This window comes from Lissotriton vulgaris, chromosome 3_1 (assembly GCF_964263255.1).
Source record: "Lissotriton vulgaris chromosome 3_1, aLisVul1.2, whole genome shotgun sequence".
Classification (NCBI taxonomy): domain Eukaryota; kingdom Metazoa; phylum Chordata; class Amphibia; order Caudata; family Salamandridae; genus Lissotriton; species Lissotriton vulgaris.
In genome coordinates, this window is record NC_141689.1 from 532,254,311 (window position 1) to 532,280,034 (window position 25,724).

General features: G+C 42.2%; 1 protein-coding gene across 4 annotated transcripts in view; it reads right to left on the reverse strand.

The window, feature by feature from the left end:
- ARHGEF28 (Rho guanine nucleotide exchange factor 28) overlaps positions 1 to 25,724 on the reverse strand; it is a 954,264-nt gene that overhangs the window by 397,991 nt on the left and 530,549 nt on the right. The window lies entirely within an intron of this gene.

Genomic DNA, 25,724 nt, shown 5'->3' on the forward strand with positions numbered 1-25,724 from the left:
CAGATCAAGAAGGTCAGAGAGGGCTCGGAGAAAACAGCTGCAGAGATTGGCTGCCATACAAGATAGTCAGTACCGGAGTCTGAGGGCTTTGGAAACACAGAAACGAGTTATGCTAGCAATCACTGCAGTTTGAATGTTAATGATGACCCCGAGAGGTCATCAAAGGGGGGAACTGAGAGAGCGCAAACTGACCAAAATGTAGAAGTGCGTCACACTTACACGTAGTAAGCACAAGTCATGAAGAGAAATGCCATGAGTGCTGATAGTACCTACATCTATATTCTGAAATGTGTAGTTAATGTAGAGATAAGTAGAAGTGGAACTAATACAGAAATGTGTGAAACAAATGATATAATTAAACGTGATTATTCCTGAAGCCATGTTGTGTAGCTGCTAAAATATAAGATGGCATACAGAAACGCTGAACGTGGTAGGCCTCAGGGCCAGAGCTGGAAGGGAGGGGGAAGGTGGTTCAATTTCACAACATGGCTTGCACTAATGTTTTAGTAATAAATAAATAGACCATGATTTATAGATGTGTTTACTGAATAGCAGAATAAGAGTACTAACATGCCATAATTAAAGAAAAAGTCGAAAGTTATAATTATTATGAGAAATGTTGTAGGCCTGAAAAGTTTAACGTTGATTTACACATATTAGTTTGGGCCGGGGAATGTTGCAACGCGGTTGGAAAACTATGAGAATTGGGATTTGGCTGCAGATGTCTGTCTGTAAAGAGAAAAGGGGGTATTCAATTATACGAAATAATGAATAGAAGGTTGTTCAAGAGATGGACTAGACATGGAGGAGGGTTCCGGAATGTTTGAGGGGTATCAGCGGGCCGGAGACGAGTCTGAGAAGCAAGGTCGACTCTAACCACAAGGCACCATCATGGAAAAAGCCAGAAGCTACACCACGTGAGGGGCGTCTCACGAGGGGCGTCCTAAATGTTGTTGTATTTTTGTATTAGGGACAGCACCCCTGGGGGGAGTTAGAGCAGAAGCCTGAGGGCCCTTAGGAGAGCGGATGGGTAGGCAGAGAGGGGTCATGATTGGAGAACTATAGGTTTTCACCAAGAGACTGAGAGTGGGTGACTTCCCTTGGGGGTCATTCACTGCTGACACCTTTTTGTTAGGTAGGGACCTGGTTAAGTAGGGATACCATCTAGATCAGGGTAGGGATAGCCTAACCTGTATTTTCCCTCCGGCTGTAAATGTCTGAGAGATCTCAGTATGTGTCTATGCTAATAGCCCTATTATTTTTAGAACTGGTTCTGGTAGTTTCCGTTGCTCGTCTGAGGGCTTTCAGAGAGCACATGTATGTAGTTGGGCCCGTGTATCTTGTGAATCTCATCTTGAGATGCTTGTACCTGCAACTTATCTTGACTTTATAATAAATCCTTGAAAGCTAGAAGTTGTTTGTGATCCTTGAAGCGGAGTCCTTTATTGGGTGAACTAACTTGGTAAGAGATGCACTTTCTTCCCTCAATGACAGGCAATAAAGATTCAGTCGACCAGATCGGGGTTTTAGATCAATAGTGATAAGATATCGATCAAAATCTCGCCCTTCCACTGGCAAGGTGAAAGTACTGTAATCCACTTACCCTCGCTCCCCCCCCCCCCCGGATATTTCCATGTTGCGATCCTTTCTGTAGGCATGGCCAGTTATTGCTCAAGATATATTCGCAACTTTGTTACTGTGAGTGTCCTATTAAGAGAATTTACAAAATGGAATGTACCATTCATATGGTCTATGGAATGTGGCAAGGGTTTCATATACATTGGGCATGCAATTGAGAATGCAACTGAAATGGCCAACTTTCCTACTTTGACCCCAAGTTACATACTAAACTAACGGTTGATGTGAGCCTGGTAAGGCTAGGGGTATTCCTTGCTCAACACAATGGCCATCTGACTGCTGAGAGACACATTGTGATCTATGCCAGTCGGAGTCTGTCTGAGACCAATAGTCCGCCCAATTCTACCTACACCCCAGCCCTTAGGCAACTACCACCAGAAGTGGGAGTATTTGAATAAGCAGTAATCCACCAAGTGGAACAGTAAACACAAAGAATGAAAAGACCATTTATGAATTTAATTAAAGCAGAAAGGGAAACAATCCAGGAACTGTATAAGAACCGCAGTGTAGTGATAAAAACCCGTAGATAAGGGGGGGGGGCTATCTTCATACAAACGAAAGCAGCATATGACACCTTCTTGGATAAAAGATCTTGGAAAAAGACTCCTTTATGGTGACAGCACACCATGCTGGAGAGACTATCTCTCAAGAGAGACTACATTTTAATCACCTACCGTGGCATTTGCCCTGTTTTGAAACCACCTGTGATGTGGCCAGCTGCAGTCCATGCAGGTAACAGCGGTGGGGCGGTGGGGCCAGGCAAGGGGGGATTTCAAGGGACAATGCAGAGGGAAATTAAATAAATAATTAATTTTTCTTTGGCATCATCCCTCGAACTCCCTTTTACCCGGCCCCACCGCACCACTGCTGTTTCCTGCACGGACCGTGGCTGGATGTGGCCCCGCCAGCAGGTCCGGCCCAAGCACCTGAGCACCGATCATCTTGGATCACCAGAGCTGGCAAACAAGTGCGAGCATCTCGCCTACTAATTGAAGAGATGTGGGGGCATATTACCAAGCAATAGCGATAATTATCGCTATTGCTTGGTTAGAGACAAAAATTTACCGCAGCGCTGCAGCGATTTATACCGCAAATAAACCTTGGTATTACCAAGGTTTAACGCAAATGCGGTAAAAATCGCCGCAAAGCATGAATATCGCTGAAAAGTCAGCGATATTCATGCATTAGCGAGCTAATGCTCTTAGCCATGTTATCCACCTCCATTGGATAACATGGCTAAGAACTGCTCAGGGCAGGTGTTAGCTTTTGGAGATATTCCCGCTTAGCGCGAATATCTCCAAAAGTTGGTAATAGGAGATAGCGATGTTAGCGACTGTTTTCAGTCGCTAACATCTTGGCACGCCCACTTTGCATCTCATTAGTGATAAATATCACTGACATGCAAAGTGGGGCCCAAGATGGTCGCTATCTCCTACTAGCTGTCGCTAACTGGTGTTAGCGACAGCTAGGTAATAGGGAGATAATTTTATCTCCGCTTTCTTGGCTTTTAAAGCCAAAAAAGCGGAGATAAACTCCCTTGATAATATGCCCCGAGATTTTCAATGCTGTTTGGCGCTTTTTATTTAACAATGTGGGAGATGTAGCATATTGAGACTGTACGCCCTAGGACCCTCCTGGTTCGAGGGCGGATCTAGTCAGGAACTGCTCAATAGGCAGGGAGGTGTCAGGTTGTGATCAATGAAAAGTATGATGTGATGTTTAGTGTGGAGAGTATGCTGAAGAATAAAGTACCGTTTGACCGTAGTTCCCGTGCATTTAGAGCATGTTCATAAGTAAACAACGAGCAACATTTAAATAAGCAAAAGAGAGTATTCATTTTAAAATGTTGCCCATTTAATTTCCTTTCTCTGAAAGGATTCTACTCCTACTGATAATGTGCTTCTGAGCTTGATCCAAGTTCTGTATGCAAACAACATAGATGAAAACGTGCAGTTTCACCAGAGAAGTGTTGGTTGCTGTGCACATCGCGCATCGTGTTTCACATTACCTTTGCGAAGCAATGTTCTGACTAATGCAAAAAAGTTTAATTAAGTTGTCATGGAGCTTTCCCTGTTAGTTTAATAAGGATGCACAGTCTCACCTTACACCAGCCAGATGCCCTGGCATGAAAATGAAATAACAACACGTTTCCTGTACAGACAATGGCATCAGTCACTGAGTCCTGATGCTTTTAAGGTCTGCTGATTATCATTTTAGGCCACCCAGAATGAAATACCCTCGAACTGCTCTTCTCGATTAAGAGGGTATATGTGGAACTACTGGGGAGAAACGTGTGTCAGTCGTGGCTCTGAATGTACAGCAAGAATAAGCTTGGCAAATGCCACTGTAGTTACAGTGTACAAAGTTAAGCTGGCTCTGTTCACTCATTACCAGAGAGGTTCTGCTTAAGCCATAGAATAAACATGTTCTAAAAGTCTTGGCTCTGGGTGTGGGTCTTTATGAGTTTGAAATAAAAGTATGAATGACATCACAGATTGTGCCTTTGCATCACCTGCGATGAGACCCAGACATGTTTTGCTCTGAGTTGCATGCACTAATCCAAAACAAAAGTTAGGCTCATGCCCTAGAAAAGCTGGGAGACATTTCTACTACCTAGAGGGTAAAGGGGCCTGCTAAGTTTACACTTTCAACAGAGACTGATAAACAAGTATTCTACAGTGTCAAGATTAAAAACTCCTCTAACTCCTATTTTACGTTTTTTTCAGAGCATGCCTTTATCAAACCTAGGCACTTCTCTTTGCTTTTCCACTGGCTCCACTCGGCGAAGAGTTAGCCAACCTCTCAATAATGGAGGTGGCAAAGACGATACCTACAGCCACGCCACTAAGCTTCGAAGGCTTCCCATGCTTCTCCTCAATATTAAAGATTGGCAAGGTGCAGCTTCTGACTGACTAGCAACGCTTGACCACACACTCAAGGTGCTTATCCACACACAATGGCGATGGAACTGCTCATAATAGTGCTCACCTGCTTAGACAATGCATGTCCGCTTTGTCACTAATTCAGTTCCCAAGAGTGGGAAAATACAAACGCATGTCCTTTTTACTCTGGATCCTGCACCCTTTTAAACTTGCTATTTATACCCACGTTAGATGGGGATCATGATTCAATTTGCAGCCATATCAGCCTAGAATGGATGAATGAATGCAATACGACTGGCTAAAATTAAATGGCAACAAGGTAATTGTTTTTGTGGCTCGAGCAGTGACCATGGCTGAATAACACGTGGGTAAGTGCCCAGGCCAAAACCATCATTTAGGGATACATGTTTTTGATGAACAACCAGCTGATCCCATTCTGCAATTCAGTACACTTGTGACAACCTCATTTTCCCTTTACAAATGTTTAAAAAAGTTCTTCCTATGTGGCAACACTCTGAGATCATGGGATTTCAATGCTTCCATAATATCCCAAACTAGATCGGGCCAAAAGATTTTAACTGCACATGCCCCTGTACCTGACCCAGAGAGGCAACAAAGAATCTACAGCCCTTTAGCACTTATACTATTGGGATGCAGCAACTGGAACCATAAATCTACACCCTCTCTTTCTTACACGGATTCTCAGCTGAAATAAGAATTTCCGTTAAAAGGGAGCATGGCTGGCAGCTCTCTGTCTGCCCTCCAATCATCCTGAGATCATATTGGCATTCATGTTGGCATCAATTGGCAATACATATGTGAAGGAGAATTGGAAGCACTTTCCAGAATACTGAGCCTATTATCGGTGCTGCAGACTGCCGGGAGAGACTCTCGTAAGACTTTATGTGGGGGGGGGGGGCCTGGCTTGTGCCCGAAAGGAATGGCGGCGTTCCCGTGATTCTCCTGCGGGGGTGGAGACTCGGGCAAAGCAAACTTACGGAATTCTCGCACGCACCCGTTCAAGAATGTAAGCGGTGATGTACGAATGCAAGCGGAGCCCGGGGATCCCTTTCTTTTATCTCTCTAAAGCCGGAGAGTGAGTTTGTGGCACAGTTTACCGGCGGCGTGGCTTTGACGAGTTTGCGCCCGCCATCTAGTGGAGTTCTGTGCCACTGATGGAGTTCAACTCCAACGCGGCTTCATGATGCCACAGCCTGCTTCCTGCCAAAAATGAGCGTGATGGATCCCACGCTACTACTATTTGAGGTACAACAAAGCTGATTTTAAGCTCATTGGCTTCATTCTTCCTTCGCAACCATATCTCAGACTGGCTGTCCTGGATTTTGCAACCGCCATTTTGTCTTTTTTTAAATTGGAGCTCCTTTCTGCTAAAAAGCCTTCCTTCTTTTTCTTTCAGCAGGCAGTTTTCACTCATCACTAATCTTTGGAAACGTTTTTTATCCTGTTACCTTTCCTGCTGCTTTTTTTTTTTTCAAAACTTCAAGACCTGCTACACCATTTATGTATTTCAAGTACTTTCTCTCTCAGGATTTTGAATGGAATCTTTTTTTTCTCTCTTTTTTTTCTCTTTTTATCTTATACCGCATTTTAACTCTAATGCAGTGACATTTAGATTAGCATTTATTTATTTTTTGCAATTTAAACCATATTTCTTGTTTGACCAATGTTGAGTGTACTATTATGCCTGCCATTTTTATTAATTGATTACAGGTTCTGCTCATATTGTACCCTCTTGGTTACTAGTGCATTTCTGGTTTTCCACTTGCAGTGACAAAATTTATTCACGGTTTGAGTCCATTGCTTTCTTTGTTTGCTTGTACTACGGAGTTCTTTTTTCTGCTTACTGTAATTTGACTTATTATACATGCTATTTTATTAGGTGCTTTCTTTAGGTTTATGGGCAGGTTACCTAAATCTATATCTGTGTCTACACCCGCTCCACAGCAATTTTTGATTCACACCAGCTCACGCTATACCTGCTTATCCATGGAGGATGCAGTCACTTCTTCACCTAAGGGTGCATCAGTATCTCACAACGCCCTGGGTCCTAGTGTCACCAAAGCATCAACAAAAAGACTGAAAAGAGATCCTCCTCTCCACCTAAACAATCCACTTCCGTTACAATGACTATGTTACTGGAGGAGATCAGAGCCTTGCGCCCTTTTAAGGAAGAGACCAACTCTGATGCTCTCTGATTAGTGGTCAAATATGGATCAGTGCGTTACTACGTTAGAGCAGAACTATGACTCCTTATCTTCCTCTACTTCCAAAGTGGGCTCTCTTTGTTCGCAGGTTTCCATGCTTCACAAACAAATTGAGAATTTGGAAAACAGAAATAGGAGGAATAATCTTCATATTTATGGTCTTCCTGAAGGAACAGAAGGTTCGGATCCGCCTGCTTTCTTCAAATCCTTTCTTCAAAAGCTTCTTAAGTTACCTGACAGCACTACTTTGAACATTCAGAGAGCTCATAGACTGGGACCACCTCCGCGCCTGTCATCCTCTTTACCAGCACAAAAACCGAGAGGAGTAATTTTATACTTTCTTGAATATACCGACCTACTTAAGGTTCTATCAGCAGCTAGAGCAATTAATCGTTTAACCTGGTCAGGGAGCCCCTTATTCCTCTCTCAGGATTACCCCAAACAGACTGCTGATCGACGCAAGGAGTTCCTAGCACTGCGGCCGCAGATACGTTCAATAGGCGCAAGATATGGTCTTTTCCACCCTTGTTTGTCTAAAGTAACCATCAACAACAAAACCACTACCTATGAGGATCCAATAAGACTGAAGAGTTTTCTACATTCTCATCACGCTGACACAATGGAGACTAACTCCTCATTTAATTCTAACTAATCTGTTTATGGACTTTGCTGTGGTTAAAATACTTTTATGTTCTTTACATTGATTCCTGATTCATTTGCTATTTGGTAATATGTAAACAGCCAGTTTGCTGATAATGTCAATGTTTTCCTTGTATTTACTCTTTCTTTCACTCCTAACAGGTAGTTTTTGCTTGCTTCACCTTTCCTGTGTTTGAAGTCTGCCCGCTCTGCCCTTCCTCCCGCCCTCCCTTCTGGGTCCTGGATATGCTGTTGTTCCTTGTGGCCTTCCATCCCTCCACCTCTCGTATGTTTTGGATTGTTTGTAAGTTCCTTTTTTTCTTCTTAGTCAATCTTTATCTTTTTCATGATCCTTTTCTTTTTCTTCCTCTTTTTCTTTTTATGCACATTTTCTCCTTTTTCTTGTTCTCCTCTCTCTCTTCTTTAACTTTGCATTCTCCTTTCTAATATCGGAGACTGTTGGTTCTTCTTGTTTTTTTTCTCTTTTTGTTTCCTCTTCCTAATACAATTGTTTCATTCTGTGTACAGTTGGTTTGATGTTAATGATAGTCTATTTATTTTAAGATGTTCTTCTTACTGGAATTTTTCATATGTTCACAGTTTTAACGTATGCCTTTAAAAATTATTTCTTGGAATGTCAGAGGTTTACACTCACCTAATAAACGTCAGAGAGTTTTGACACATTTGGCTAAGCTAGGGGCAGATGTTGCATGCATACAAGAGTCTCACTTAACCTCTGAGGAATCTGCGAAACTCAAAAGAGCATGGGTGGGGGATGTTCTCTTTTTCCCGGGCGATGGCAAACACAATGGTGGTATTACTCTTTTTCGTAAATCCCTTTCCATTAAGATTCTATCACATAGCACAGACCACAATGGTAGATGGGTATTTGTTAAATTTGCTGCTGATAATGTTCCGGTCTCTTTACTGAATGTTTATGCGCCCACAATTGGTGACCCTTCCTTCTGGAGTTCTCTGGCCCAAGAAATCACACATTGTTGCGATGATATTTTTATCCTTGCAGGCGACTGTAATGAGATTTTAGATCCATTTCTGGACCGCAACTCTTCAGTTCCCTTTACACCCCATAGATCTCACAAAAGTTTTTTACGCACCATTAAACAACATAAACTTATAGATGCCTGGAGACATTGCAACCCTACTTTAAGAGAATATTCCTTCTATTCACCAGTACATCATACTCAATCACGCTTAGACTATATTTTTGTTTCTCATAACATCTCTCAGTCATTAATGAACGCAGATATTGGCTCCATACTGATATCTGATCATGCCTCGTCACAATACACCTTGATGTTTTACACAAACATAAATTGTCTCGTAAATGGCGTTTTAACAACGCGCTCCTATTGGACCCAATTTTTAGGTCTTCCTTTACCTCTTTTTTTCATGAGCATTTTACTATTAACCAAACGGAAGATATCTCCTTTCAGGTTGTTTGGGTTGCCTTTAAAGCTTCTGCTAGGGATTTTATTATTTGTTTTGTTTCCAACAAACGCAAAAAAGCTAAGCAAATGACTAATGCCTTACTAGCCAAAATTAAGAAATTAGAACATTCTTATTATTCTTCCAAATCTAAGACTTGTTTAACGGAACTCCTAAAAATCAAATTTCAATTCAATCAAGATACTACCAATAATGCTTCAAAATACCTTTTTAAATCTAGCGCTAAATTTTACGGAGGTCAGAATAAAGCTGGAAAATTGTTGGGTAATTATTTAAAGGTTAAACAAAACAAACTTAACATTGAGTCTATTCTTAGTAGCGACAATTTACAAAAATTTAGATGAGGACATTTTGACTGAATTCCTTCAATTTTATAAAACTTTGTATACATCTGAATCTCTCTCTTCTGACCACTCTATTTCTCAATTTGTCTCCAAAATTCATCACCCCTCTGGTGCACGCCCTGACCTCTCTCTTTTAGAATCTGATATTACACAAAAAGAACTTCATGCTGCCTTACAGCTCCTTAAATTGGATAAGGCCCCTGGTCCAAATGGTCTCACTGTAGAATTTTTTTGCTCATTTTGCTTCTTTATTGAGTCCCAAATTGCATACCCTTATACTTACTTTTTTACAGTCTGGTGCGTCTACTGGCTCTTTTTCTGATGCTCTAATCTGCCTTATTCCTAAGGATGGCAAGGATCCTCAACGTTGTAAAAATTATCGCCCCATTTCCCTAGTCAACATTGACTATACATTTTTTTCAAAAGCTTTAGCTTCACGATTGGAATCTCACATGCCTGATCTATTAGGGTCTGAACAATCTGGTTATGTTCAAGGGAGACTCATTTCGGCTAGCACACGTTTATTCTTTGATATCCTATCCAAGGCCTCACACGTATCTCATTCTCTGGCGGCCATCGCTTTGGATGTAGAAAAAGCATTCAATAGAGTTGAGAGGCATTACCTTTTTCGTACGCTTCAGTGGTTTGGTTTTGGCCCAAAAATCAGGACTCTGATTTCTATTTTATATTCCAATCCAAGAGCAGCTGTAACAGCAAATGGCGGAATTTCTTCTCATTTTAATCTCGCTAGGGGAGTCAGACAGGGATGTCCCCTTTCCCTGTTTCTTTTTAATATTGCTCTAGAACCTTTTTTACTCCGGATTCGTCAAACTGATAATATTCATGGCTTTGCCTTTAAAGAAACAAGCATCAAAATGGCAGCATATGCTGATGATGTGCTTTTATTTCAATCGCAACCTCAAACTTCTCTTCCAGCCTTCTTACAAGAGGTGGAATCCTTTGCGTCTGTCTCTGGATATAAGTTGAATAAAAACAAATGTGAAACTTTGCCTTTGACAAAATACACTTTTAGTGCTGATTATGCTACTTCAGGCTTTTCTTAGAGCCCCAATATATCAAATGTATAGACAACGATGGCTGATTTGGATGAATCAACTGTATAATCAAGATTTGATTTGATCCTTTTCACAAGCTTGCACTGTCGTTGGCTTCCCTTCATCCTTTGACTCTAAATACTCTCTCTTAATACAAGTTATCCAAACTGCCCGCCTACAACACAGTTAATCTTCTCTTACCAGCTCTCCTGAATCTGCTTGCACTGATAAATTACATTCCTTACTACTTGCAAATCTAAAGCCACCACTATATATAATTTTTTACATACCTTACATATATCAAGAGGTAAAACTAAGACAGAATTGCTATGGGAAAGGGAACTTGACACTTCTTGGACTGCAGACTTTTGGGATAAAATTTGTCTTAAACTGAGGAAATCATCTAGGGCCGCAAACACAACACAAACACTGTTCTTCATATACAACAGGCTGTTATTCTCTCCTCTTGCTCTCAACTCATTTTACTCTGAAATTTCACATAATTGCGGGTCTTGTTCTATGCCACATACTGACCTATTCCATCTGCTTTTTCAATGCAAGTTTGTGTGAGTTTTTTGGGAAAAGGTGTGGACACAACTTAATTTGATTTTTCATTCTAATCATCCTTTTTCTATCATACACATCTTTTTAGGCAGCTTATACTCTATTTGGGAAAGTGCTGACACTAGTGTAAAAATATTTGACCTTTTGCTAGCAGTAGCCTTTCAGCAAATAACGAAGAACTGGAAGGATTTTACCAAGCTCTCATATCAAGTATGGTGGTATGCTGTCTGTTATAATCATAGGCCAGACACCACATTTGTGTATCCCTCACACTTGCAACCCAAATGTTTAAACCTGTGGGAACCAGTTGTATTATTCATTGATGCTAGCGCTAAACTCTCTGTCTCCTTCACTGCCCGACAGCAAGAAGTCACTAAACCTCCATGACTTCCTTTATGTTACTCTATAGTTCTATTTGTAATTTCTTATATGTAGCATAACATAGGATATGATTCTTGAGACTATATTTATAATCTCTGATTGTTTTGTTTTACACCCTAGATTTGTTTCCAATCCAACTGATGCATTGTGTATAATTTTACTGAGTTCACTGTATTTATATTATGTACATCATTGTATTCCTTTAGCCTAATACATTTTTTCTGAACTTAAAAAAAAGACTTTATGTGGGAGCCCCTTAAACCACAACAGAGGTAAGGATGATATGGATATGGCAAGAGATGTAGTAGTGAACCACAAATAGATACATCTGGTCAAAAAAAAAGAGAAAAAGAAAGATATGAATGTGAAAGAATTCTTTATTTAGGACAGAACCCTCACCCTCCTGTAGGTGGCATGCTTCCTCATAGGGTACCTCCTCACACCACGGCCAAAGGTACCTAGTGTAGGCTGCAACTCTCTGCAAGAGAGAGGAGCTCTTGAGATATCTGTTTGCAATGTTTGTCAACCTTGATAAGAAATAGGTATGGGTGAGAGTAACAGAGTGCTAACTTAATATTTGTGAAGTGAATTAAAACAACCTCTTGGTAGGCTAAATTTGAGTTTTATTCTCAAAGTCACTCTGTGGTACACCTATTTAGCCAAAATAATCTTTCTACATTTATTCCTTTTAAGGTAGAACAAGGGTGGAATTCCACAAATAGTACTTTGTGGGCCTCTTTCTGTATCAGGTGAATTGCCACCATCATAAACACAAGTTTGTATTTTTGATTAATAGGTGTACCACAGAGTGACTTTGAGTATTGGTCCTGAAGAATGTCTCAGAAACTATGAATTGGGTCAAAGATATGGCAGAAACATGTTGATCTCTATTGGGGAGATACTATTCTGAATTCCCCTCAATGTTTGGGTCGAGCCTGGGCAGCGCATGAGCTGCTCTGCAAGTCATGATGTAATTTAGACTACGGCTTGAAGCACCTCCCATTTTTTCCATTTGTTCCAGTTTGTCCCCTTCATAAATGTATGCTTTTGGTTGGGCAGCATGTTTAATTAGTCCTGCCTTTTTAGGCTTCAAACCCTCCCAGGAGTCTGCCACTGTTATACGTGGTGTTATGCTTTTTTTTTTACATAGGTTCTGTTGTGCACACTATTTTTTATTCTTGTTTGACTCAGCTAGTGTATCAGCATAGCGACCGCTTCATGGACGCTGTGCTTCATGGTTCGGTCGGCATTTGCATCGCAGGTTTCGTTATTGTTTTTCTTAGAGGCCGTGCACATTTTAATGACGTTCCCACTTTCATTTTCATCGTTGCGTCTTGTTTACTGTGCATGGCAGTCTGCTCGCCCTGTTCCACCTCTCCCTTCACCCTGACCCCCACCACCCCTCCAAGATCACTGCTTGTGCTTTAAGCTCGCCCTGTGCTGTTTTTATTACATTGCAACCTTGATCTAACTCTTATGCCCTTGACAGTTTCTCTACTGTTGTGGTTTTCAGGGTTTGGAACACACCCTCTGGAGCGCATGATTGAAAATGGTGCTGCTTGTAGTAAGACTTGCATAGGAGGTGTCTGAGGTATGGTAATGTGCTTTAAACATGGTGCGACAGCAGTGTTGCGCATGACAGAATCTTTTTCATCAGCGACTTGCCTCCCTCAAAGTTTGGTGGCTGCATAATATGCTGCATTACTAAATCCTTATAAGGTCACAAAGGTGCCACCTATTGCATTGTAAATACTTGTTTTACTTCTATACCTTGGGGGCACCAAAATGAAACTCAAATTTAGCCTACCAACAAATAGTTTTAATTTAGCACCCTGTTACTCTCATCCATACCTTTCTCTCATCAAGATTGAGAAACACTACTACAGAAGAGTATTTATGGTCCTCCGAGCACTCAATATTATCACAAAAGAGAGTCTTTATGTAATTTTCTTTCTTTTAATGTTCACTTTGCATCCATATCAAATCCAATTCTTCATCAAACGAATGCCTGCAGCCAACGCGCGTTTCGTCAAGTCCGTGTAGGACAATTGACTTCCTCAGGGCTGCAACCCAAAGGATCACAATCAATTTCATTCTTCCAAAAGAATTATACAAAAAACAATTCGTACACTGTTTGCATATTCAAATAAATCTTACAAAAGTACCAATCTAACCTAAGTTAAGGTTCAATAAACATTCAATATCTATGCATACTATTCTCACCAGAAGGACTATATTGGCCAAAGACATTAACTCAATATTAGCGTAGGACAAAAAATATCTATTTAAAACTATCAAATTATATACACGTCATGTATGCAGTATAACAGGTTGAAGACTGTGGTTGCCGAAGACACCAATAGCTAACAGTTCATATATAATAGATGCTTATTATGGTATTTTCCCTTTACTAGACACGGACTCGTGTCATCGATCCTTCATAACACGGAGGATTTTGAAGATATTGAGACAATGCACATGTACAGATATTCGAGCTAAGGTGATGAAGCTACTACATATGCGTGTATTGGGCTACTTAACACATGGAGAATGTTACTGATAAAGTTATAACCCGTTTTAGGAAAGAATACATTGGAGCTCTGATAAATAAGTGTGGATTTGGATATAACTTTGATCACAAGTGAAGATTTGGATTGAATTAGACGTGCTGCTTATATATACAATACTCCCAGCACCTACTTGGTGAGTAATATTGGATAGAGAGTGACTTAATAGGTGGACGCATCTGTTATAAGATACTGATCTAGTAATGTTGATATGACTATACGTGCAATAATCTCTATTGTAGATCATGAACGTGTAGAGAAGGGAACTGACCCTAACGTCTAAAGAATCTTATTTGGATGGTTCGTGGGTAGACTATTACCACCAGTTAGGTGAGTTATTATATATGAACTGTTAGCTATTGGTGTCTTCGGCAACCACAGTCTTCAACCTGTTATACTGCATACATGACGTGTATATAATTTGATAGTTTTAAATAGATATTTTTTGTCCTACGCTAATATTGAGTTAATGTCTTTGGCCAATATAGTCCTTCTGGTGAGAATAGTATGCATAGATATTGAATGTTTATTGAACCTTAACTTAGGTTAGATTGGTACTTTTGTAAGATTTATTTGAATATGCAAACAGTGTACGAATTGTTTTTTGTATAATTCTTTTGGAAGAATGAAATTGATTGTGATCCTTTGGGTTGCAGCCCTGAGGAAGTCAATTGTCCTACACGGACTTGACGAAACGCGCGTTGGCTGCAGGCATTCGTTTGATGAAGAATTGGATTTGATATGGATGCAAAGTGAACATTAAAAGAAAGAAAATTACATAAAGACTCTCTTTTGTGATAATATTGAGTGCTCGGAGGACCATAAATACTGTTTGGACCTTGGTTTGCCTTGGGGACTGTGGTAACCAGCCCCCCACCTCTTCCTGAGCACCTATTTGATAATTTGATCTGCTACATAAACCTAGACATTAGCTGTGCGCTCCTGATAGCCGTTACCAATTTTTACTACTACAGAAGACCTCAAGAGGTCCTCACTAGAATGGAGTTGTGGCCCACACTGGGTGCTTTTGGTCCTGGTGTATGAAGAAGCATGCCACGTTCGGATGGGGGAGGGTTCTCATCCTAAATTCATAATTTTTCCATATACACATACACAACTTTCGTTTTCTCTTCTTTTTTGACCAGAAATTACCTATTTGTTGTTCACAGTAACTAGGGAGTGGTATGTATTTGGTTGGGTAAGGAGCTCCCATTAGGCCCCCTTTTGTGATTTGATCAGAGATGTAGCAGGACACTAGTTTACCAAAGAAAGTCTCCAGTCTGCACGGTTCAGTAAAATCAAAGAAGTTTATTTAAATTAAAAAAAGATTACAAAAAATGTATGTTATTTATTAACATAAATTAATTTGATATATTTATTACAAATGTATAATAAAATTAAGAAATGCTGAATCACAATTAACTTAAGTTTCTATTAAAACTTTAATAAATAGAAATATATTAATTTTAATTATTTTTCTGATGTTTAATTTATAAAATACCTTCTCACCTAAAGAAACAAGCATTGAAAATGCAATAGGTTTTGCCCTCGTTTAAGTTAAAGCAATTCTGTTTGTAATTAGGTGGCTTTTTAGCTTTGATTTTATTAGTGTTTTTTCAAATGTTCATGTACATAACATGCATATGTATGCATATATGCATATGTATGCATGCATTTATATTTGTATTTATATATAGATCTGCAGATTATATATATGTTTATATATGTATGTATATGCAAACACATACATATATTTAAATGCATATGCACTTATACACGTGTATATATATATATATATATATATTTATATATATATATATGTGTGTGTGCATATGTGCGCGCGTAGAGAGGTAGAGGTAGAGAGGTAGAGAGTGAGTAGTAGAGAGTAGAGAGTGAGTAGTAGAGAGTGAGCAGTAGAGAGTAGCGTGAGTAGTTGAGAGTAGTAGTAGATAGAATATTAAGGTGAATAGTAGAGTGAGTAGTAGAATGGGTAGTAGAGTGAGTAGAGAGTGAGTAGTAGAGAGTAGTAGAGAGTAGTGAGTAGTAGAGAGTGAGCAGAGTAGTAGAGAGTAGAAGAGAGTGAGTAGTAGAGAGTGAGTAGTAGAGAGAGAGTAGAGAGTAAAGTAGTAGAGAGTAGAGTAGTAGAGAGTAGTAGGTAGAGAGTAGTATGTAGAGAGTAGTAGAGTGAGTAGTAGAGAGTAGTATAGTGAGAAGTAGAGTGAGTAGTAGCGAGTGAGTAGTAGCGAGTGAGTAGTAGCAAGCGAGTAGTAGAGAGTAAGTAGTAGAGAGTAGTAGAGTGGGTAGTCGAGTGGCTAGTAGAGTGGGTAGTACAGAGTAGTAGAGAGTGAGCAGAGTAGTAGAGAGTAGAAGAGAGTGAGTAGTAGAGAGTGAGTAGTAGAGAGAGAGTAGAGTAGTAGAGTAGTAGGTAGAGAGTAGTAGGTAGAGAGTAGTAGGTAGAGAGTAGTAGTGAGTAGGAGAGTGGGTAGTAGAGTGGGTAGCAGAGAGTAGTAGAGTAGTAGAGAGTGAGCAGAGTAGTAGAGAGTAGTAGAAAGTATAAGAGAGTGAGTAGTGGAGAGTGAGTAGTAGAGAGAGTAGAGTAGTAGGTAGAGAGTAGTAGGTAGAGTAGTAGAGAATAGTATGTAGAGAGTAGTAGAGAGTGAGTAGTAGAGAGTAGTAGTGAGTAGGAGAGTGAGTAGTAGAGAGTAGTAGAGTGAGTAGTAGACAATGAGTAGAGTAGTAGAGTGAGTAGTAGAGAGTGAGTATTAGAGTGAGTAGTAGAGTGAGAAGTAGAGAGTGAGTAGTAGATTAGTTGAGTGAGTAGTTGAGAGTGAGTAGTGGAGAGTAGTAGAGAGTGAGTAGTAGAGTGAGTAGTAAGTGAGTAGAAAGTGAGTAGTAGAGAGTAGGAGAGGGTATTAGAGCATAGTATAGTAGTAGAGAGTAGTAGAAAGTAAGTAGAAGAGAGTAGTAGAGAATGAGTAGTAGAGAGTAGGAGAGGGTAGTAGAGAATGAGTAGAGTAGTAGAGTAGTAGACAGTGAGTAGTAGAGTGAGTAGTAGAGAGTGAGTAGAGAATAGTAGAGAGTGAGTATTAGAGCGTGAGTAGAGAGTGAGTAGTAGAGAGTGAGTAGTAGAGAGTAGTAGAGAGTGAGTAGTAAAGAGTAGTAGAATAGTGACTAGAAGAGTGAGTAGTAGAGAAGTAGAGAGTGAGTAGTAGAGAGTAGTAGAGAGTGAGTAGTAGAAGGTGAGTAGTAGAGAGTGAATGGTAGAGAGTAGTAGGGTTGGTAGTAGAGTGGGTAGTAGAGAGTAGTAGTAGAGGGTGAGTAGTAGAGAGTGAGTAGAGAGTAGTAAATAGAATATTAAGCTGAATAGTAGAGTGAGTAGTAGAATGGGTAGTAGAGTGAGTAGAGAGTGAGTAGCAGAGTAGTAGAGAGTAGTAGAGAGTGAGTAGTAGAGAGTGAGTAGTTGAGAGTGAGTAGTTGAGAGTGAGTAGTAGAGAGTAGTAGAGAGTGAATAGTAGAGTGGGTAGTAGAGTGGGTAGTAGAGTGTAAGTAGAGTAAGTAGAGTAGTAGAGAGTGAGTAGTAGAGAGTGAATAGTAGAGAGTGAGTACAGAGTAGAGTAGTAGAGAGTGAGTAGTAGAGAGTAGTAGAGAGTGAGTAGTAGAGAGTAGTAGAGTGAATAGTAGAGAGTGAGTAGTAGAGAGTGAGTAGTAGTGAGTAGTTGAGTAGTAGGAGTGCAGTAGAGAGTGTAATAGAGAGTGAGTAGTAAAGAGTAGTAGAGAGAGTAGTAAAGAGTAGTTAGTAGAGAGTGAGCAGTAGAGAGTAGTAGAGAGTGAGTAGTAGAGAGTAATAGAGATTGAGTAGTAGAGTGAGTAGTAGAGTGAGTAGTAGAGAATAGTAGAGAGTAGTAGAAAGTAGTAGCGAGTGAGTAGTAGTGAGTGAATAGTAGTGAGTGAGTAGTAGCGAGTGAGTAGTAGCGAGTGAGTAGTAGAGAGTAAGTAGTAGAGAGTAGTGGAGTGGGTAGTAGAGTGGCTAGTAGAGTGGGTAGTACAGAGTAGTAGAGAATGAGCAGAGTAGTAGAGAGTAGAAGAGAGTGAGTAGTAGAGAGCGAGTAGTAGAGCGTGAGTAGTAGAGAGAGAGCAGAGTAGTAGAGTAGTAGGTAGAGAGTAGTAGGTAGAGAGTAGTAGGTAGAGAGTAGTAGAGAGTGAATAGTAGAGAGTAGTAGTGAGTAGGAGAGTGGGTAGTAGAGTGGGCAGTAGAGAGTAGTAGAGTAGTAGAGAGTGAGCAGAGTAGTAGAGTAGTAGAAAGTATAAGAGAGTGAGTAGTAGAGAATGAGCAGTAGAGAGAGTATAGTAGTAGAGTAGTAGGTAGAGAGTAGTAGAGAATAGTATGTAGAGTAGTAGAGAGTGAGTAGTAGAGAGTAGTAGAGAGTAGTAGTGAGTATGAGGCTGAGTAGTAGAGAGTAGTAGAGTGAGTAGTAGACAATGAGTAGAGTAGTAGAGTGAGTAGAAAGTGAGTAGTAGAGAGTAGGAGAGGGTAGTAGAGCATAGTATAGTAGTAGAGAGTAGTAGAGTGTAAGTAGTAGAGAGTAGAAGAGAATGAGTAGTAGAGAGTAGGAGAGGGTAGTAGAGAATGAGTAGAGTAGTAGAGTAGTAGAGAGTGAGTAGTAGAGTGAGTAGTAGAGAATGAGTAGAGTAGTGAAGTGAGTAGTAGAGAGTGAGTAGTAGAGTAGTAGAGTGAGTAGTTGAGAGTGAGTAGTAGAGAGTAGTAGAGAGTGAGGTGTAGAGTGAGTAGTAAGTGAGTAGTAGAGAGTAGGAGAGGGCAGTACAGCATAGTATAGTAGTAGAGAGTAGTAGAGTGTAAGTAGTAGAGAGTGGTAGAGAATGAGTAGTAGAGAGTAGGAGAGGGTAGTAGAGAATGAGTAGAGTAGTAGAGTAGTAGAGAGTGAGTAGTAGTGTAAGTAGTAGAGAGTGAGTAGAGAGTAGTAGAGAGTGAGTAGAGAGTGAGTAGTAGAGAGTGAGTAGTAGAGAGTAGTAGAGAGTGAGTAGTAGAAGGTGAGTAGTAGAGTGAGTTGTAGAAAGAGAGTAGTAGAGAGTGAATAGTAGAGTGACTAGTAGAGTGATTAGTAGAGTGAGTAGTAGAGTGGGTAGTAGAGTGGGTAGTAGAGAGTGAGTAAAGTAGTAGAGAGTAGTAGAGAGCAGTAGAGAGTGAATAGTAGAGAGTGAATAGTAGAGTAGTAGAGAGTGAGTAGTAGAGAGTGTAGTAGAGTGAGTAGTAAATAGTAGTAGAGAGTGAGTAGTAGAGAGTGAGCAGAAGAGTGAGTAGTAGAGAGTAGTATAGAGTAGTAGATTAGTAGAGAGTGAGTAGTAGAGAGTAGTACAGAGTGAGTAGTAGAGAGAGTAGTAGAGAGTGGGTAGTAGTGAATAGTAGAGAGTGAATAGTAGAGAGAGTAGTAGAGAGTGAGTAGTAGTGAGTAGTAGAGAGTGAATAGTAGAGTGAGTGGTAGAGTTGGTAGTAGAGAGTAAGTGGAGGTAGTAGAGTAGTAGAGAGTAAGTAGTAGAAAGTGAATAGTAGAGCGTGAGTGGAGAGTAAAGTAGTAGAGAGTAGTGAAGAGTGAGTAGTAGAGAGTGAATAGTAGAGAGAGTAGTAGGGTGGGTAGTAGAGTGGGTAGTAGAGAGTAGTAGTAGATAATGAGTAGTAGAGAGTGAGTAGAGGGTAGTAAAGAGAATATTAAGGTGAATAGTAGATTGGGTAGTAGAGTGAGTAGAGAGTGAGTAGCAGAGAGTAGTAGAGGGTAGTAGAGAATGAGTAGAGTAGTAGAGAGAGAGTAGTAGAGAGTAGGAGAGGGTAGTAGAGCATAGTATAGTAGTAGAGAGTAGTATAGTGTAAGTAGTAGAGAGTAGTACAGAATGAGTCGTAGAGAGTAGGAGAGGGTAGTAGAGAATGAGTAGAGTAGTAGAGTAGTAGAGAGTGAGTAGTAGAGTGAGTAGTAGAGAATGAGTAGAGTAGTGGAGTGAGTAGTAGAGAGTGAGTAGTAGAGTAGTAGAGTGAGTAGTTGAGAGTGAGTAGTAGAGAGTAGTAGAGAGTGAGGTGTAGAGTGAGTAGTACATGAGTAGTAAGTGAGTAGTAGAGAGTAGGAGAGGGCAGTACAGCATAGTATAGTAGTAGAGAGTAGTAGAGTGTAAGTAGTAGAGAGTGGTAGAGAATGAGTAGTAGAGAGTAGTAGAGAGTGAGTAGTTGAAGGTGAGTAGTAGAGTGAGTAGTAGAGTGAGTTGTAGAAAGAGAGTAGTAGAGAGTGAATAGTAGAGTGACTAGTAGAGTGATTAGTAGAGTGAGTAGTAGAGTGGGTAGTAGAGTGGGTAGTAGAGAGTGAGTAAAGTAGTAGAGAGTAGTAGAGAGCAGTAGAGAGTGAATAGTAGAGAGTGAATAGTAGAGTAGTAGAGAGTGAGTAGTAGAGAGTGTAGTAGAGTGAGTAGTAAAGAGTAGTAGAGAGTGAGTAGTAGAGAGTGAGCAGAAGAGTGAGTAGTAGAGAGTAGTATAGATTAGTAGAGAGTGAGTAGTAGAGAGTAGTACAGAGTGAGTAGTAGAGAGAGTAGTAGAGAGTTGGTAGTAGTGAGTAGTAGAGAGTGAATAGTAGAGAGAGTAGTAGAGAGTGACTAGTAGTGAGTAGTAGAGAGTGAATAGTAGAGTGAGTGGTAGAGTGGGTAGTAGAGAGTAAGTAGAGGTAGTAGAGTAGAAGAGAGTAAGTAGTAGAAAGTGAATAGTAGAGCGTGAGTGGAGAGTAAAGTAGTAGAGAGTAGTGAAGAGTGAGTAGTAGAGAGTGAATAGTAGAGAGAGTAGTAGGGTGGGTAGTAGAGTGGGTAGTAGAGAGTAGTAGTAGAGAATGAGTAGTAGAGAGTGAGTAGAGGGTAGTAAAGAGAATATTAAGGTGAATAGTAGATTGGGTAGTAGAGTGAGTAGAGAGTGAGTAGCAGAGAGTAGTAGAGAGTGAGTAGTAGAGAGTAGTAGAGAGTGAATAGTAGAGTGAGTAGTAGAGTGGGTAGTAGAGTGTAAGTAGAGTGAGTAGAGTAGTAGAGAGTGAGTAGTAGAGCGTGAATAGTAGTGATTGAGTTCAGAGTAGAGTAGTAGAGAGTGAGTAGTAGAGAGTAGTAGAGAGTGAATAGTAGAGAGTGAGTAGTAGAGAGTGAGTAGTAGAGTGACTAGTAGAGAGTGAGTAGTAGAGTAGTAGAGAGTGTAGTAGAGTGTAGTAGTGAGTGAATAGTAAAGAGTAGTAGAGAGTGAGTAGTGGAGTAGTAGAGAGTGTAGAAGAGAGTGCGTAGTAAAGAGTAGTAGAGAGGGTAATGAAGAGTAGTAGAGAGTGAGCAGTAGAGAGTAGTAGATAGTGAGTAGTAGAGAGCAATAGAGAATGAGTAGTACAGTGAGTAGTAGAGTGAGTAGTAGAGAGTAGTAGAGTGAGTAGTAGAGAATAGTAGAGAGTAGTAGAAAGTAGTAGAGAGTGAGTAGTAGAGTAGTAGAGAGCAGAAGAGAGAGTAGTAGAGAGTAGTAGAGAGTGAGTAGAGAGTGAGTAGAGAATGAGTAGTCGAGACCATCACAGTCTCACACACACAGTATCTCACACACAGTAGTGAGTAGTAGAGAGTAGTAGAGTGACTAGTAGAGTGAGTAGTAGAGAGTAGTAGAGTGAGTTGTAGAGAATAGCAGAGAGTAGTAGAAAGTGGTAGAGAGTGAGTAGTAGAGAGTAGTAGAGAGAGAGTAGTAGAGAGTAGTAGAGAGTGAGTAGTAGATTGAGTAGGGTGAGTAGAGAATGACTAGTAGAGAGTATCAGTCTCACACACAGTGTCTCACACACAGTTTCTCAAACACACACACAGTGTCACACACACAGTGTCTCACACACACACACACACAGTGTCTCACACACACACATAGTGTCTCACACAGACACACAGTGTCTCACACACACACAACTAAGCTCTTATTCCCCATCCCACTATACCTTCTGTTCCTACTCTGCCCCTGCCCGGTCTCCAACCTTGCTCCCTCCCCAGATCTCTAGCTGCTCGGTGCCAGCCACCTCCCTGCCAGGCAGCCCTCGGTGCGAGCAACGGTGGGCCGCAGCTCACATATAAAGACAAGCCCCCACCCAATACCCCACCTCCAATGCGAGACCTGATAGATTGGAGGGAAGCATGTAGGAGGAGGCGACTTTAAAGACATGCTGCACACCCAAACACACATACTGTCCCAAACACACACAGTGTCTCAAACACACACACAGTGTCTCGCACACACAGTGTCTCACAAACACATATGGTGTCTCACACAAATACAGTGTCTCACACACACATACAGTGTCTCACACACACACAGTATCTCACACACACAGTGTCACACACACACAGTGTCTCACAGTGTCTCACACACACGCGGTGTCACACACAGTGTCTCACACACACACAGTGTCTCACACACACACACAGAGTGTCTCTCACACACACAGTGTCTCTCTCACACACACAGTGTCTCTCTCACACACACACATACAGTGTCTCTCTCACACACACACACACACACAGTGTCTCTCTCAAACACACACACACAGTGTCTCTCTCACACACACACAGTGTCTCACACACACACAGCCTCACATACACACAGCCTTACACACACAGCCTCACACACACACACACACACACATTGTCACACACACAGCGTCTCACACACACACACAGTATCTCACACACACAGTGTCACACACACAGTGTCACACACACACAGTGTCTCACACACACACGGTGTCACACACAGTGTCTCACACACACACAGTGTCTCACACACACACACAACTCTTCGCTCTTCTCCCCCACCCCCTATACCTTCTGTTCCTACCCTGCCCCATCTCCAGCCTTGCTCCTCCCTGGATCTCTCACTGCCCGGTGCCAGCTTGCTCCGCCTTCCTTCACTGACAGCCCCCCCTTCCCTGCAGCACCGCCAGGCAGCCCTCGGTGGGAGCAACAGTGGGCCGCAGCCCACATATGAATACAAGCCCCCACCCAACACCCCTCCTACAATGCGAGATGCGAGAGTGGGGTGCGGGGTGAGGGAAGCATCGGGCTGGAGTTGTGAAGACAGGAGGAAAGGCAGTGACCACCGAACCAACGCCCCCCCACCACCACCATCTGCGCCTGGACCCCGGTCAGCACCGAAGACACCACCCGCACGATGAACACCATCCACTCAGGATCACCAACCGACCCCTGCCCCCACCACGTCTTTAACAAGGCCGACTCCATCATCGCACCTTAACTCCGGGACATCATCAACACCTCCTTCAACACCGCCACCTTCCCGGAAATCTGGAAGCACGCCGAGCTCAGCGCCCTCCTGAGAAACCAACAGCGGACCCCACCGACATCAAGAACTACCGCCCCATCTCGCTCCTCCCTTTTCCTGCCAAAGTCATCGAGAAGACCGTCAACAGACAGCTTGCCACCTTCCTCGAGACGAACGGATCCCTCGACCCCTCGCAGTCCGGTTTCCGAGCCAACTACAGCACCGAGACCGCCCTCATCGCAGCCACTGACGACATCAGATCCCTGCTCAACAACGGGGAAACAGCGGCCCTCATCCTCCTGGACCTCTCTGCAGCTCTCGACACTGTCTGCCACCGCACCCTAGTACAGCGCCTCAACAACATCCGAATCCAAGAGAAGGCACTGGAGTGGATCATCTCGTTCCTCACCGGAAGAACCCAGAGAGTCCGCCTCCCCCAGTTCATATTCATCTGCGGCGTACCACAAGGATCATCACTCAGCCCAACCCTCTTCAATGTCTACATGAGCCCTCTCGCAGCCGTCGTACCCAAACACAACCTTAACATCACCTCCTACGCCGACGACACCCAGCTGATCCTCTACCTCACCAACGACCCGCCACCGCCAGAACCAGCCTACACGAAGGGATGAAAGACGTCGCCGAATGGATGAAGAACAGCCGCCTGAAACTGAACTCAGACAAGACGGAAATCCTCATCCTGGGATCCTCGCCCTCTGCCAGGGACGACTCCTGGTGGCCCCCTGCCCTGGGTACCACTCCCAAACCAACAGACCACGCACGCAACCTGGGCTTCATCCTGGACTCCTCCCTCTTGATGACCAGACAAGTCAACGCCGTCTCATCATCATGCTTCAACACCCTGCGCATGCTCCGCAAGATCTTCCGTTGGATCCCCACCGAAACCAGGAAGACGATCACCCAGGCACTCGTCACCAGCCGGCTGGACTACGGAAACACCCTCTACGCCGGAACCACAGCCAAACTTCAGAAAAGACTCCAGCGCATCCAGAACGCCTCCGCAAGACTCGTCCTGGACATCTACCGACACAGTCACATCTCCGGCCACCTGAGAGACCTGCACTGGCTCCCCGTCAGCAAGAGGATCACGCTCAGACTCCTCACCCACGCACACAAGGCCCTCCACGACCTGGGCCCCAAGTACCTCAACAACAGCCTGACCTTCTACGCGCCCACCCGCAAGCTACGATCGTCCAGCCTCGCCCTCGCCGCCGTACCACGCATCCGCAAAGCCACCGCCGGGGAAGATCCTTCTCCTACCTGGCAGCCAAGACATGGAACTCCCTCCCGATCCACCTCCGGCTGACCCAGGATCATCTCTCCTTCAGGAAGCTCCTCGAGACTTGGCTCTTCGAGCAGTAACGGACCCCCCCCCCCCCTCCCCCCCCCCCCCCACCCAGCGCCTTGAGACCCTCCCGGGTGAGTAGCGCGCTATACAAATGCCCATGATTTATTGGTTAAGCAAAAAGTAGTAAACGTACTCAAAAGTATCAATTACTCGAACGTGTAAGTTACCATTGTGAAGCAGGCCTTTGTAGTCAATGTAATGATGAAGCACGTTACGGTAATTCTATACCAAACAAATGAAGGTGGGAAGTCCTGGCGATGGTCAGATAGGTGGACCTAACCACTAAGGAAGGACTTACAGTCCAACTTCTGGCTGCAAATCTGTTTTCTAGATGGACCATTTGATAAGCACCTTTCCATAAGAACACGAAGGAATCAGGCTAAGTGCAAGCTACACATATTAGGATTCTGAAGTAGAAAATGCTCAGAAACACTGAACCTGTCTTTTCCTTTAAAGAAATACTTCTTACACAAATATTTGTATTCCGCAACACAGCTCACGCTTTTTATTTGAAAGGTTTTGCAATCCTTGAGCTCTAAAATGGAATTATTATTCGCTGCTGCGCCTATTTTTTGAATTTACACGTTTGCAATGTTAAAATCAGCACGATTTGCTTTAGTGAAACAGCACCCTCTGCTGATATTCTTGAAACACTACTTGAAAAAGCAACTGCTGAAAAAAGCCACTTTTTACGTAAACGATTCACAACGCTAATATTAAACAAATACGCATGAGCACGACTTCCTCTGTATTTCTTTTTGATTTTTAATGCTCCATCTGCATAGGGAAGAGGATGTGGCGTTATTGCCAGACCTGCCGACTTTGGAAATTGGGGAACCAGTTTGAATCTCACCATCCAGTGATTCTGGGCACACCACTTAATCTCCCAGTGCCTAAAAAAAAATGCAAAAATAAACAAATCTGAACGTAATTGGTGCTCATGTAAAGCGCTCCACCTTTCGTGTTATATAAAAGTGCAAAAATAAATACAAAAAATCTGCTGGATCCTGGCATTTCAAGATAACGGCGTTTAGTAGCAGCAGGTCTTGGGTAATGGGACTGATAATTCACTACTCCCCAGGAGCTACCACTACCGTGTTAACTCCAGTATCGGAAAAAACTCTAATTACCACACACGTCAATGGAGGTGTTGCGGCCTTCTTCAGGACCTCAACATCAGTGCTGCGGCTCAATGTGCTCAATCAAAAGGAATGTGAGTGAAAAAAACATCAGTACACAAAACCATCCAGTGATCCCATGAATCA